The sequence below is a fragment of the Diadema antillarum genome, unplaced genomic scaffold (genome assembly GCF_040938485.1).
Source record: "Diadema antillarum isolate AM-2024a unplaced genomic scaffold, OU_Dant_1.0 scf00000119, whole genome shotgun sequence".
NCBI lineage: Eukaryota > Metazoa > Echinodermata > Echinoidea > Diadematoida > Diadematidae > Diadema > Diadema antillarum.
Window position 1 is genome coordinate 1,663,949 of NW_027271008.1, and position 13,682 is coordinate 1,677,630.

A 13,682-nucleotide genomic window follows, 5' to 3' on the forward strand; every position below is an offset into this window, starting at 1 on the left:
ATCAAGATGGCACACTCCGCAAGGCGAGCACGCCTCAACAGCTACATCAGGTCAAGGCGCAACATTTGCATTCTCGCGAACTGAGATAAGGCGGTCTCCATGGTGTTTAACAACCAGGTGTGGCTCTCAGGAGAAAGTGTACGTATAAGCTACTTATGAACGACTACCACGGTTGGAAAGCAGGAGCATAATGGTTCGGGATTTGCTTAGGTGCTTCTTGCTTGCTTCCTTGAATTGTAAGCTACAGAAGAAGATGATCTCCGCTTGAAATTGCTGCTTATTTAAGCACAGTGAAACTATAAGCAGCTTCCGTTAAACATGAGTTCCCCTGAAACGTGTGGCTTCGATCTTCTAACAGAGATTGAAGTTCAGGAGAGCTCAAATTGATATAAGAGCAGGACTTGGGGGCCCTCATTTCATTGAGAACATTGTGCGTCAGAGAAGCTGCATTTATCGTAGCGACGACTAAAGAATCAGAGCTGATTGCTTGTTACCTAGCCTTTGTCACGATGTAGCCGAAATCATGGCAATTTGCAAATCGCTGTAAATACTTCATGAAATAGGACCGAGAATTAATGGCTCCCAGCCTTTGTCTCCCTATTATTTTTTTGTGACGTCAAACATCCCGATATGTGGGCGAGCATCAATGATGTGCTGTTACTTCTCTTATGATGGGAATTTGGAATGAAGGGATCGTTTATTGATACGATGATGTGAAGAATACCTCGAGTCAAAATAATATATCTGTAATATATTAACGCACACGTGCAAACAATCACTTTAACAAAATGTGCACTGTTGTGCATGCGTGTGCGCAAGGTAAAGCGCATCCCAAAGCAAAAGCATCTTTTCTCTACCGAAATACAGTAAGCAGTCGTTGGTGACAGACAGCGCAGTGCAAGACATAATTTTGCTTGTCTGTGGTCAAATATCACCTCCGCCGTAAGGGACACATTATTTACACAGTATCCCTGACGAGTATCTTAGGCTGAAAGAAGGAGTAATGCCTTTTATACAAACAGATTATGATTCCACTACCATCTTTTGATTTCAATCTATTCTATATCTTTTATGCATTTTCTCTTTCATATACAAACAGAAATGTGTGGTGATGATAATAAAACGCGCATACAAAGACACATGCGTAAACACACACAACTGGTCGTACGTATGTCAGAGCGTGCATAAAGAGTTTAGTGGGAAGAATGGTCCAAGGCCGGTAAGATTGCAGTCCTTCACTTTAAATAGAAGCTGGTGGATATCGATAACGGTACATTCGAAACCCTGCGGAAAAAGACAGGGGGAGGAAGAAAAAAAAATCGTTTGCTTCCGGCGAACGCAGACTTTAAACAACAAGACAACGGCGGATGGTACAGGTGCGCACGTGTATTCCTTCACCTGCCAATGTCAACTGAAAATCAATCATGTCGATGAAATAATTTTGCATGATTTCGCCCCGACGACTTCGGGATAATGGTTAAAAACCTGTCCAGGTGCCCGATGAAATTTATCTTACAACCAGTTCATAATAAGTTATTGCGCTCCTACAGCAACAGTTATGTTCCCTTGCAAAGGCGCTACTCTATGGTAATTGCCTCAATAAGAGACTCGATAATAGTGTTACGGTTCTCAGTGGTTAAAAGTGTTCTTTGAGACGGGCTCAATAGGAAACCAACATAGTCATTTTGCAGATATCATTTATTATGTTTGATGCAGGTAATGCGAGAGTCAGCACTTCGAAGAAGCATGAAAATTCTCAAAGAATATTGGCGATGAATGAACTTGGGCACCTTGTAGGACATTACATGTACACATATCTGATGTGACCATAAATAAACAAGGATTTAAATTCAACAGGGCAGCAGGGGGCTATTGGCTGAAAATGATAATTTTTTCGTGTGTAGATATTTTTATCGTTCTCTCTCAGAAAGCTGAAATATTTGAATGTTTTCTCACAAAATCTCAACTCTACAAAATGATGATCGATGAAGAAGTATGTATATAGGTTAAGCCATATATGGCTAACTAAGCTAAGTACACCTAGAGGGAATTGGTTAAAAAGGAATTGCTCTTTGATGTCATATATATATATATATATATATATATATATATAAAGTAATGATTTTATGTGTTTCTTACCTCAATGATAGACCTATAAAGTTTTGTTGGAAAAGAAAACGCACCCTGTACACAAGGGTATAGGTTACTGAACTGTACATCGGCGATATGATGCACGATTTGAGAACAATAGCGTACGATAAAATGCGCTCGTTTCTCCCTTCAGAGACGAATGCATGACGTCCCGATATCACTAGAGGGGGAAAAAAAAGGGAAAAAAGGGAATGCTACTCACGTTTATCGAACACCGCCTGAAGTACCGGCTAGTTGTCCGGGCAGTTTCGTCCTCAAAACTGCGCCTCGAAGTGGGAAATGCAGCAACTATAAATGGCAAAACGGCACGCCAGGAGTGACGTGGAATGGGAGTCCGAGTGCGTCAAAACATAATGTCGTCCGGCCTGTAATAGAGAACGGGAGAGAAATAAGGCTCTAATGTAGGCACCATTATACGCATGGTGGTTCTCAAAAACCCGTCGGAAAGAGGTAGCATTACGCTTGAATAATGATTTGTGTGGCGCGGATATGCACATTGACACGGGAGCCTGGCGGAAATACAACTTGTGGCACAGATTCTGCTGTTAACTCAGTGCCGATTTTTGCCAAGGTTATTCCGAAATCTTCTCTTTATCCTTGTTTTGCCAAAAGAAACCCAAGAAACGAGCTCGTTATAACTCACTGTTCATGTCTCGTCTTCTTCCATAATGCTACGAGCTATACAGTTAGCAGGTTCATTGCCGATTTGCGGGTCAAATCGTAAACAAGAAACAAACAAACAAATAAATGAACAAACAAAATCTAATAGAGTCCGACTGTAATGCACAGTACATCTCATGAACAGTTTCGTATTTACTCCTGAGTTTCGAACATGTTACTAGACAGGACAAGATGGTTGATCCTAAAAAAACCCACAAAAACAAAAACAAAACAAAACAAAAACAGAAAACAAAACAAAAGAAAACCGCAAACGCTAAAATGGAATCCCATTACATAAATAAAGTATCACTTTCTTTCCTGCACAGATCAAAAATGACGACCAACAGAAACAGTGTACAATGACGCTGCAATTCTACTTGCAACGCACTAAACGGCTTGACTGTTTTGATCACATATTGGTTGAAATTTAACCACCCAACTTGAAAACGTCTCATAAATTTATCAGCGCATGACTTTGAAAAACACCATGAAATGCAACGTGAGCTGACTACATGAGTAGACGCATACTTGTAACAATATTCTGATGTTTGGCATCGGATGCGCGAAGAGTTCAAATATCATGAACGATCACTTCAGACAGGGAAGAGATTCCGAGCAAAGATTTTAAATAGCATTAATTGGTGCAACAAGATCGATCGGAAGCGTTGGGATTGTTGCTGATACACAAAGAGGACATCTACAAATGGAACACCCTAATTGAGTGTTTCAACACTACCAGCAGCTTTCACTGATACCTCATATATATATATATTTTTTTTTTTCAGAAGCGGACGATAAAGTGGGGGCACTGCATGTGGTTTAGTGGATGAGACTCCCGACTCCCGATCGGAGGACCCGAGTTCGATTCCCGCCCAGTGCTAACATCCTTGGACAAGATGTTTTTACCCACCATGTCTCTGTCCCTCCATGTGTATAAATAGGTACCTGGCAACGCTAGAGTAATGATAATGGCAGTGGCAACACTGAAGAGGCTTATACCCTGGATAAAGAGGACATTATTATTATCATTATTATTATTATTATTATTATTATTATTATTGTTATTATTATTATTATTATTATTATTATCATTATTATTATTATTATTATTATCATTATTATCATTATTATTATTACTATCATTATTAATATTATTGTTATTATTATTATCATTACTACTACTACTACTACTACTATTACTATTGTTATTATCATCATTACCATTATTAGTGTTATTATTATTATTATCATTATAAAGTGTGCATTCTATCATGGAAGGCTATCGTCTCCTGAGTATTTTTAATTTGATGTGACCATATCCGCTAATTAAGGTCAGATAACACTGTTATCTTTCGAAAATGTTGACATAAAGCCTCTCGGATAGAAATTCAAGTGGAAAATGTGAGTTTAAGGGTTTAATTAGTTAGATTTTAGGTCAGATAGAAACGCTATTTTATTCATTTCATTTATTTTCACAAAGCGAAAGTGTTTCAACTGCATTGCATCGTGTTAATGGTGTGTAGAACTTTCAGTTGCTGATGGAAGTGATAACTGCTTGTACTTGGGGTCTTTTAGTCACCATTGATGAGTATGAATGATAAAGAAAGTAAAATACACACACAAGAAAAAATCAAATGGACAATTTAACGAAAAAAATAAGTGTTGCCTCCAAACGACTGTATTTTAGCTTCAAACATAATATATCTGGTCGGCGATTAAACTGTGTTTGTATAATTTTTTTTTCTCCATTATCCCTTGGCGTCGCAACAAGAAAACAAATCGAAATACCGCAAATAGCGACATGACCTTAATACTAAGTGTATTCGACTTTATGTCAAGAAAATGTCAACAATATTTGAAGAGGATGCAGTGCTTGGGGACTTCACCACTTTACTCATGCATCAGAGAGAACACTCCGGCACCACCCGGCGAACTATACCGAACGATGATTGCATCACAAATGTCTTTTCCATCCGGATCGAGTAAAATGAAAGAACGACTTCATTGACTAGCTAGCACACGAGTGCAATCTGTTGATAGTTTTCGTATATTTCCTGGCATTTATGGCAGCAATTCGTTAAGCAGCCCTGGCGTCTACCTAATGGGCGGGCAATAAGGGTCCCACTCCAAACAAAGATTTCGCAAATTGGAATATTTCGGTGCGCCTCGAGCAGCCGACATAAATCTATTTACATACGCAGTTTTATCTTTCTTAATCATGAAAAAACAAACATTTGTACACGATCACAGCATTAAAGACATGGTATTCTAATGACGTCACGATTAGACAAGTATATTTGTTTGTAAAAGAGATGTCGATTTTTAGATGATGTAGTCATACTTCAGTGTTCAATTCCACTTGCATGCATCTATACTTGTAATCGACCACTTTATAATTGTGTCTTCTTAATGTTTTCACATGAATTCACTCCGTGGTTAATACAACCGATAACACTTGTACACATTTTTTAAACAACTTCTTCGAAAGGTGCCATCTAGGAGTACATATATATATATATATACTAGTATATATATATATATATATATATACACGCATGTATGCATATAAGAAGTAGCCAAATCAGTCATTGACATCAATTTCACAACGTACAAAGTAATATTCTAAAATCAGCCGTGTTTTGTATTTTCGTCACCAGTAACGGGAATTCTCTTCGTCCTTTGCAATCATTTAAGGGTCATTCGTGTTTTGTTTATAGTTGCCTTACCTTACTATAGAATACTCGTGGAATAAGGTATTTAAACTGCATATCAAAGACGAAAGGCAGTCGATTCGATTGTCTCCTTATTTGGCCATCTCGTCTCATCAATCAGTGGAACGGAAACATAGCGAGGCGGGAGAGTGGAACCTGATGAAAGCGCTGGCAGACAAGCAAATCAACCAGCACGAACCTGCCACGCTCGAGTGTTTACCTAATGACATTATTCTTCATTTTCCCCAGTCTCCTTTCGACTCTCGCCAGGAGAACACAGTTACAAGCCTTTCACCGCGGACGATCAATGCATCACGTATTTTTAGCAACAACCTCCTTTAAATCCGCTACGTTATCAACGTCGAGTTGTTTGTGTGTTTATCTAGCGGCATAGCACCGAACAGTGCTTAACGAGACTCGTCATATATATTACATACGAGCTTATCTTCACACACACACCACCTTTACATTTAGGTTATTTTGGCGCTTCTCACCACTTGCATCGTGAAAAGAAAGCGAGGAGCGAGACTAAATTACTGGAACCTTGCAACTTATTATCCCCATAATTAGGTGTACAACAGAGGCCTGACAGGACATGAACTGTAAACTGCGATGGAAAACGTTCGATACCTAGAACGTATCATTACCCCATTTACATGGACGCAGCGAACAGAGGCGGTAATGTGCGAAGAGCAGTCACGTGACTAGCTCTCATAACGCACAGAAATTGTGCGGACATGAAAACGGTGCTTTAAATCGTCTGAAGCGGCGTCTCACTTCAAGATTCTGAGGTTTTTTTTTTGTTGTTGTTGTTGTTGTTGTTTGAATCAAAACTGAAACGAAAGAAGAAGTGTACGACGTTGGCGATTCCAGGACGCAGGCTAACAGAAATTCCAGAATATAGAACCCATCAAAAATCTTAAATATCGGGAACTTTTTATTCTAAAAATCAAGTGCTGTCGGAGAAATATCACTGCAGCTATACGTCTACACCGACAATGACAAAATTTCATCGGCTGAATTTTCTTTTTGCGATTCAAAGAAAAGAAAGTAGATCGCTCTTCGACAAGTGTGAACATTTTGAAGTATCGCGATTATGGTTCTGTAAAAATGGTGGGGAAAAATAGGGGAATTCAGAATCGGTGTGAATACCCTGTAAATGTCATACATTGGTATTTAAGCCTATTGTTAAATATTCAAGTTGAAATCACTTAAAGCAAACACACACATTCATACACAAACAAACACACACACACACACGCATGCACTTACCCGCAAGTGTATACTGGACAAGAATTTGTATTAAAAAAATCGTAAATTAAACTGAACAATCTTGATGTTTGAAAAATATTTACCATGTCCTTTTCTAGTTTCTTTTTTTTTCCTGACGTAATGCCATGCGTATACTTTTGCCCATTGTGTCCCCCCCCCCCCTCTCTCTCTCTCTCTCTGTACAAATCAAGATAATTTCGTCGAACATGTTAGGTCTTACCGCAACCGCAAACGAGGACAAAATGTTGTCCTTACTGATGTTATAAGGGCTGTAATACGGATTTTTCCCCCAATAAATGACACAAATTTATGATAAGTGCGCGCACCCCATCCATTAAAAGGCCCTCTATGCTTTCACGTATTATAATGATTTTGCTGTGACTCACTCCACATCCTACGCACAGTAGTTGAAAGCCTACTTTTAGGCGGGACCCTAGACTCGACTTACATGTGCCGCATTGCATTGCCAACGACAGACACACACACACACACACACATAAATAAAAATACAACTAAAAACGAGTGAATTTTGCGTATATATTAGCGCTTACGGGAACAGCTACTAGTGTAGTTGATTTCACAGAGCATGATTATAATTATCTGTGAGTTGAGTTGAATTGTACAGCCGTTCTTTCCGTATATCGATAATTACTTGTATTTATCTTCTGATTCTTTTTTTTTTCTTCAAATTTTTCTAACCCGACAGTGAGTATTAATTGTCCTATAGGCGAGAAGAAATGTGCACGGGTTTTCAATTGGCACCATGTCTGAATTAAAACTCATCGGCAAAGGGTGACAGGATACTTCGTTTACGTCACTGTAGTATTACATCTTACACTTACAAGCATCCGTTTATAGTAGTAGTTCTTCTTCTGCAAAATCTCTTTGTCGATTATTTGCAAATTGGTAATACATGACATATTTTATTAATGGAATTAGCGTACAAATGTATTTCCTTTCTTCGAATCATGTACATTGTAATCTGTATATTATATAGACCTTTTCTGAGATATTACTGAAAAGAATTGTATTGTTTTAGTTCAATCGTTGTTTTGTTTTGTTTCATGTTGTCTATGATTAGTGATTAATGTATTGTTAATTCTGTAGTCCTCTGAATTTAGGTCTACTTTTAGGCACATTTTGACATATATGTTTTTGTTTTAACTGTGAGTTTAGACGATATTGTAAAGGAAATCTCCATTTCCAAGCCCTAGGCTTTTTGCGTGATTTCCTCCTTTGACTCACACAACTATGTAAATATTTTGAATGAGATTTAATGAAATGAATAAATCAAATTGAATTGAATTGAATTTAAATGATATGTATGAAAGTATGTTGAAGAAAATAAATCAATCTAATAAGCATCTCTAAAAGTTGAACAGTATAGATACACCAAGGTGTGCCACAATTTCACGTATGAATATTATTATGGCAACCACACATTGTGAACAACAACCACAACAACGATAAAATGGGTAAAATGTGTGTATTAGAAGACCTTGATTCTGAAGACTGGGATAGCAGAGAGACAGTCGAAACTTTTGAGGAAGTGATATTTTCAACTGCGGTTGGTTTTCGGAAATCAAAGTCTGCAATGATGTGTTTTATGCGGGCATATTCTTTTTCGGATTGGATATCAAATTATGCTCCAGTACCCGCATATATATATATATATATATATATGTGTGTGTGTGTGTGTGTGTGTGTGCCTGTGTATAAGTGTATGTAGTGTATGTGCGTTTGTGTAGGTATCTACTGAAAATATATCTTTTCCAAAACGTCTTTTCGGTTGGCATCCATATAAATTTAGGCACGCATTAAGGTACACCGAGACAATAGACACAGAAGGAACAAATACCTCACTTACATAATCCCAGTCATGTCACAATAGGGGGGTAGGGGGGAGGGGGAGGAGTCAAATTGTATACTAAATTTCGATGATCTAGTTCTACTGCCTTTTGTAAGCAGTGAATTTTTATGACTGTAAAATATAGCGCATTTAGGAATACGTTCACGAAGCATATCAAATTGTCAAGACGCGCATTTTGTTAGGGTTTATCACAGTACAACACACAAACATCCACACACATACACATATCAATTATATATATATATATATATATATATACATCCCATCAATGTTATCAATGTGTGTCTTTTATATGTACCTCAAACATAAGAAGGGACGCTGGTGGGCATGAAGTTTGAACTAGGTTACAGACATCGTCATAAGATATGAAACTAGTCAATTTTATTCCTGCATCAATATTCGATCCTTCTGACCCCTACATTGAACACTTTATGGAAAGGGATTTTTTAAACAATGAAACACAAGATAATTTTAGCGTTTTTAAAGAGTGCAATAACTGGTGGCAGATAAACTACTGATAAATTATTAACAAATTATATCTGGAAGCACTATTTGGAATTTTAAAGACATAATTTACCATTTGCAGATGAAACAAAACCCAGCATTAGTGCTCCAAAATAGTTCTAAAATGTGAGTTAGGGATAGAATCAACCAGTGTAGAAATGTGAACAATAGTTATAATAAAAATGTTTCCAGGCTAAACCGTCTACAGTTATGGTTTAATCAGAAAAATAGAGATATCTCCTTTTTAGGGGTGGGGTAGGCCTTATTGCGAAAAATTTAGATGGTAGGATGTTTTGTGATACAACTGACCTGCAAATATGCATCAAAAGTGATATCTTGAACATTTTTCAAATCACTGCTCCCAAAGGTAAGCAGGACCTTTAAAGAATCTGTCAATTATGTTCGCTCGGAATTGGTATTACCTAGAAACAACCAAACAACCGAAAAACAAACAAATAAACAAAGCGTAAAAGAAATAAGATAAACATGCTGCATTTTGACAAGATTTAATTAACCGATACATTCCGGGAACCGGGTTTGCCGTGAAATCACCCCTACAAGGATTGGCAGCATTTCGGAGGCACAGGGGTAAAATATTGTCAATTCACTCTCACTTCATTGACTATTCAAATTACAGTCTTGGGTTGAAAATTCGGCGCTCATTTCTCTGTCTCTGTCTCTCTCTCTCTCTGTCTGTCGACAATGTGGGCATACGTCTCCCACATTGTGTAGTCACGTTTACTCAGTGAGTCAATGCAGCATAATACACACCAACGTGGTTCTTGCATAACTTAGTCTTTGCAATAAACGAAACGAAGACAGACTAATATCACCTGACAGATCTTATAAAGAGAAGTAGATTGAGTGCGCGTAGCGAAAAGAAAAGAAAAGAAAAGAAAACACACACACACGCACATATAATATACACACGAGAGAGTGGAAAGCCACTGCGAGAGAAGTGGGATTAATGTAACATGAGTCTTAGGTACTCTGTAACTCTCTACATGTCATGACGTGTGTAGTGGTTGGTCAACAGCGTCCGATGAGTATCTTTCCTGCATGTTGTCCAGACGGTACTTCATTATTTATTTGCTAGATTTCTCTCCGTGCTGTACATACGCTCAGGGAGCGTCAACCTGAGATAATGTGCCAGCCCCCCCCCCCCCCCCAAAAAAAAGAACCGAAATAAAGGTGTTCTTTCGATGATTTCTTTGTGTAAAATCCGGACATTTTTAACTTGTTTCATTTCTAACAATCACAATACTTTGTGGAGGTAACTAAAATACACAGTGCGCAGCAATCATAGACTGATATTTAAAAACTAAAAACGTTTAAGATTACACTGACTTTTATTCTCTTTGTTGTTGTTGTTTTTCTTGTCAGACGTCTGAAAGAAAGCGGCTATAAGTATTTTCATACTACAGGTATATGCATGCAATATCGTCTTTTCGATTGTGTGGGATATCATTTCGTTAAAGGATATAATCTTATTGAATGGATATGACATTCATCTTGTAAGCAGATGCTTCTGTTTGACGAGGAAAAGGGGAGAGAAAGGAGTCGGCTGTAAAGCGCTTAATGCGGCAGAGCCTTATCGAGAGTAGGGTATATAGAGACCCTCTATAATACCGCGGAATCTCAAGACGAATGCTCACATTCTAGAACGCGCCTCTCTGCGGGGAATTACGGCTGCGGGCAAGCCGTGCCCTCCGGAGGGGAATTGGCTGACACTGAGGTGAAGAAACTCGTCAACAACTGTCGACTGTCAGCAGTGTCACGATTTCCCTCCAAACTCCTTAGTGCTGATGGAGCTCTGAAATACGATGAACACCCCTACTTAGACTCGACAACAAGGCTACAGAGATGCAAAGACAAACACGAACGCTCCGAAGTAAATGCCAATTTATTTATACGCCAGTAGACAATTATTGTTGAAGGCTCTCTCTCTCTCTCTCGATCGACGGTCTATTGAAAAGAGACAGAATTCCCTCAACCGTATGATAAGAAAGTTTGAATAGCCTAGCTCCTCGATATTTCCACTGAGCCACTTGCCTTTACCCGAATCGCGAGCAGAATACTGCAAACTCCTTGGTTTTTCCCTATAAGCTGGTTGGGAAATTCTCATCTCGACCTCTGGTCGTTATAAAAGCTTCCTTTACCTTTTACGTCCTTCGAACAACTAGTCGGAACATGACAATAAACCTTTTCGTCACTGGTCATAAGATATGTTATCAAATTTTTAGTCTTTCTGTGCTGGGAGGGACTTTGGACAGCGTGTACATGCGAAGTATCGGCAGGCAAATACACAAATGGTTAAACAACAAACCTCACAAATGTTTGTTTGATTATTCAATTGAAAAAAGAAATGCAATTGTCAGCACCCCTACATAACCTTATAAATGCAAATCTAAAAAGTCAGAATCACCATCCCTGAAGATATCTCAGACCACTATCACTTCATTCTTTTAGCAATTTCTATTTATGTTGTCAGACAATTAATTATGTTATTTTTTTGTGGAAAACAAAGAGGATTTTACATTCATGCCGAAGTTTATTTCCACTTTGACAGTTACCCACACCGTCACATACATGATGATGTATCAATCTTTAAACTTTGAGCTTATAGATCACATCTTTCTTTAATACACTGCGAAATAATTTAACACCTTCAAAATTACACTTGAGGTGCAAACGTAAATGTGTCCGGTTGCGTCTAAAAACAAAAAGATAATTAATATCCTTCCTAAATGGTCACATGTAAGCCCAATTACTAAGTGCAATGTACTGCAAAAAAGAAGAAGTTATTTTGTTTATTTGTTTGTTTTCTTCCAGGTGATTATGTAAAGTCAAGTGAGTTTGTAACAGGTGGTTGCTCGAGGGAAATAGATAATCGAGTAAATTTTGATCAAAAAGACTGGATAGAAATGAACATTTCTGATTTTTTTTTTTAGTTCAGTAGAAGAAGGTGTTTGAGAATATCGACTGACTGTCAGTGCACCCTGCATGTGTGTGAAATTCGCTCATTTTTAATTAACGACGATTTCGTGATCGAGGATAAAATGTAAAGAATTTCCTCGAATATAATATGGGTTAGTACACACGTTGAATCAATAGCATCATCAAGCTGATGACACGTATAAATGTATATAGGTGCGTATCCGTCGATCACAAGTTAAGAGATAAAGTATCAAATATATATAATGTGTCATAGCTTCAGAAAAACTCAGCGCATAATGTCATCAATAGAAGGCTGACTGACGACACTGCATCCTTACAAAGTGTTGTTATTCTATCCAAATATGAATGAGAATTGTCATCGGAGCACTAGCTTTATATTGGTAAAATTTCCCTCAAACGTGTCAAATGTGCCTCTGCATGCATTCATATCATCACAAGGCACAATTTCAGCCTTCTTTTATCAAAAACAACAACAAGAAACAAACAAATATCCGATATATGCCTTTATTCTATGTAATTAAGAATTTGGTACTCTCAAAAGAAATGTGTTTTTCTTAAGCACCTGATACAACACTCACCTACAGTACATTGTAAACAAACAGTATGACGCATATCCTTTATTCTATGTAACCCAGAGTCTAGAACAGTGTCGAAAGGATTGTTTGATTCTCAAGCACCAGATGTATATTCTATCACCTGTAATAACACCTTACATAGTACATCGTGCAATGAACAGCTGACAAACTATCCTATTCATGTAATTCAGATTTTAGACTTTCGAAAGGACTTTCTGATTCTTAAGCATGATGCAGCTATTGTATCACCTTTCTAAGCACCACAGTATAACGGACAAGTTTGCCACACCTAGGGATGCATATAACACCTCATTTTCCATTTTTTCACCGTCGCTTTGACAGAATAGAGACTCAAGCAATTCTTATCATACTATCTTGTTTGTGAGACAGCAGCTGGAAGCAATGACTTTTTTTTGTTATTATTATCCTTCTTAGCAAATTCAATCAATATTCAATCTGCAGAAATGAAATCTGATGCAGATTGCAAAACTGTGGTTTAGCTAACGGCAGTGAGCCTATAGGAGGAATAAAATTTGTGTAGAGATTTCCCGTAATTGGCGCATGATACTGCGTGCTGGCTGAAGACAACGCCGAGAAAAATATCGTTTTTGTAATGTGCACGGATAATAACTGGAACAGCCTTACTGATACCTGCGCACAGGAAGTAAAATGTGAGATGTTTGTTGCAAGTATGAGGGAATAACTCACAATTCTTTTCAAGCTTTTCTCACCAGATAGGTTTCAATTATTGACGTAGCTTATCAAACATCTTTTTGATCAGCGGAAAAGAAGAGTCCCAACATAATTTCAGCAATTCACTCCACGGTCTCTCGAGGTAAATCAGATTACTGCAAGTAGATCAGAGATCTAGAATCAATTTAAAGAAAATGGCATGTCAAATACCAGAATGTGTGTGTGTGTGTGTGTTGTGTGATTATACTATATGGACTACCAATTACATCATGACCGTTTAAGCACTTT

At 37.9% G+C, this 13,682-nt stretch overlaps 1 protein-coding gene across 2 annotated transcripts in view; it reads right to left on the reverse strand.

The window, feature by feature from the left end:
* LOC139720000 (uncharacterized) overlaps positions 1-13,682 on the reverse strand; it is a 64,800-nt gene that overhangs the window by 11,977 nt on the left and 39,141 nt on the right. For both annotated transcript variants that reach the window (XM_071631377.1, XM_071631376.1), the window contains exon 2: positions 2,354-2,516. The gene's annotated coding sequence lies outside the window, so the exon portion shown is untranslated. The remainder of the gene's footprint in view (positions 1-2,353; positions 2,517-13,682) is intronic.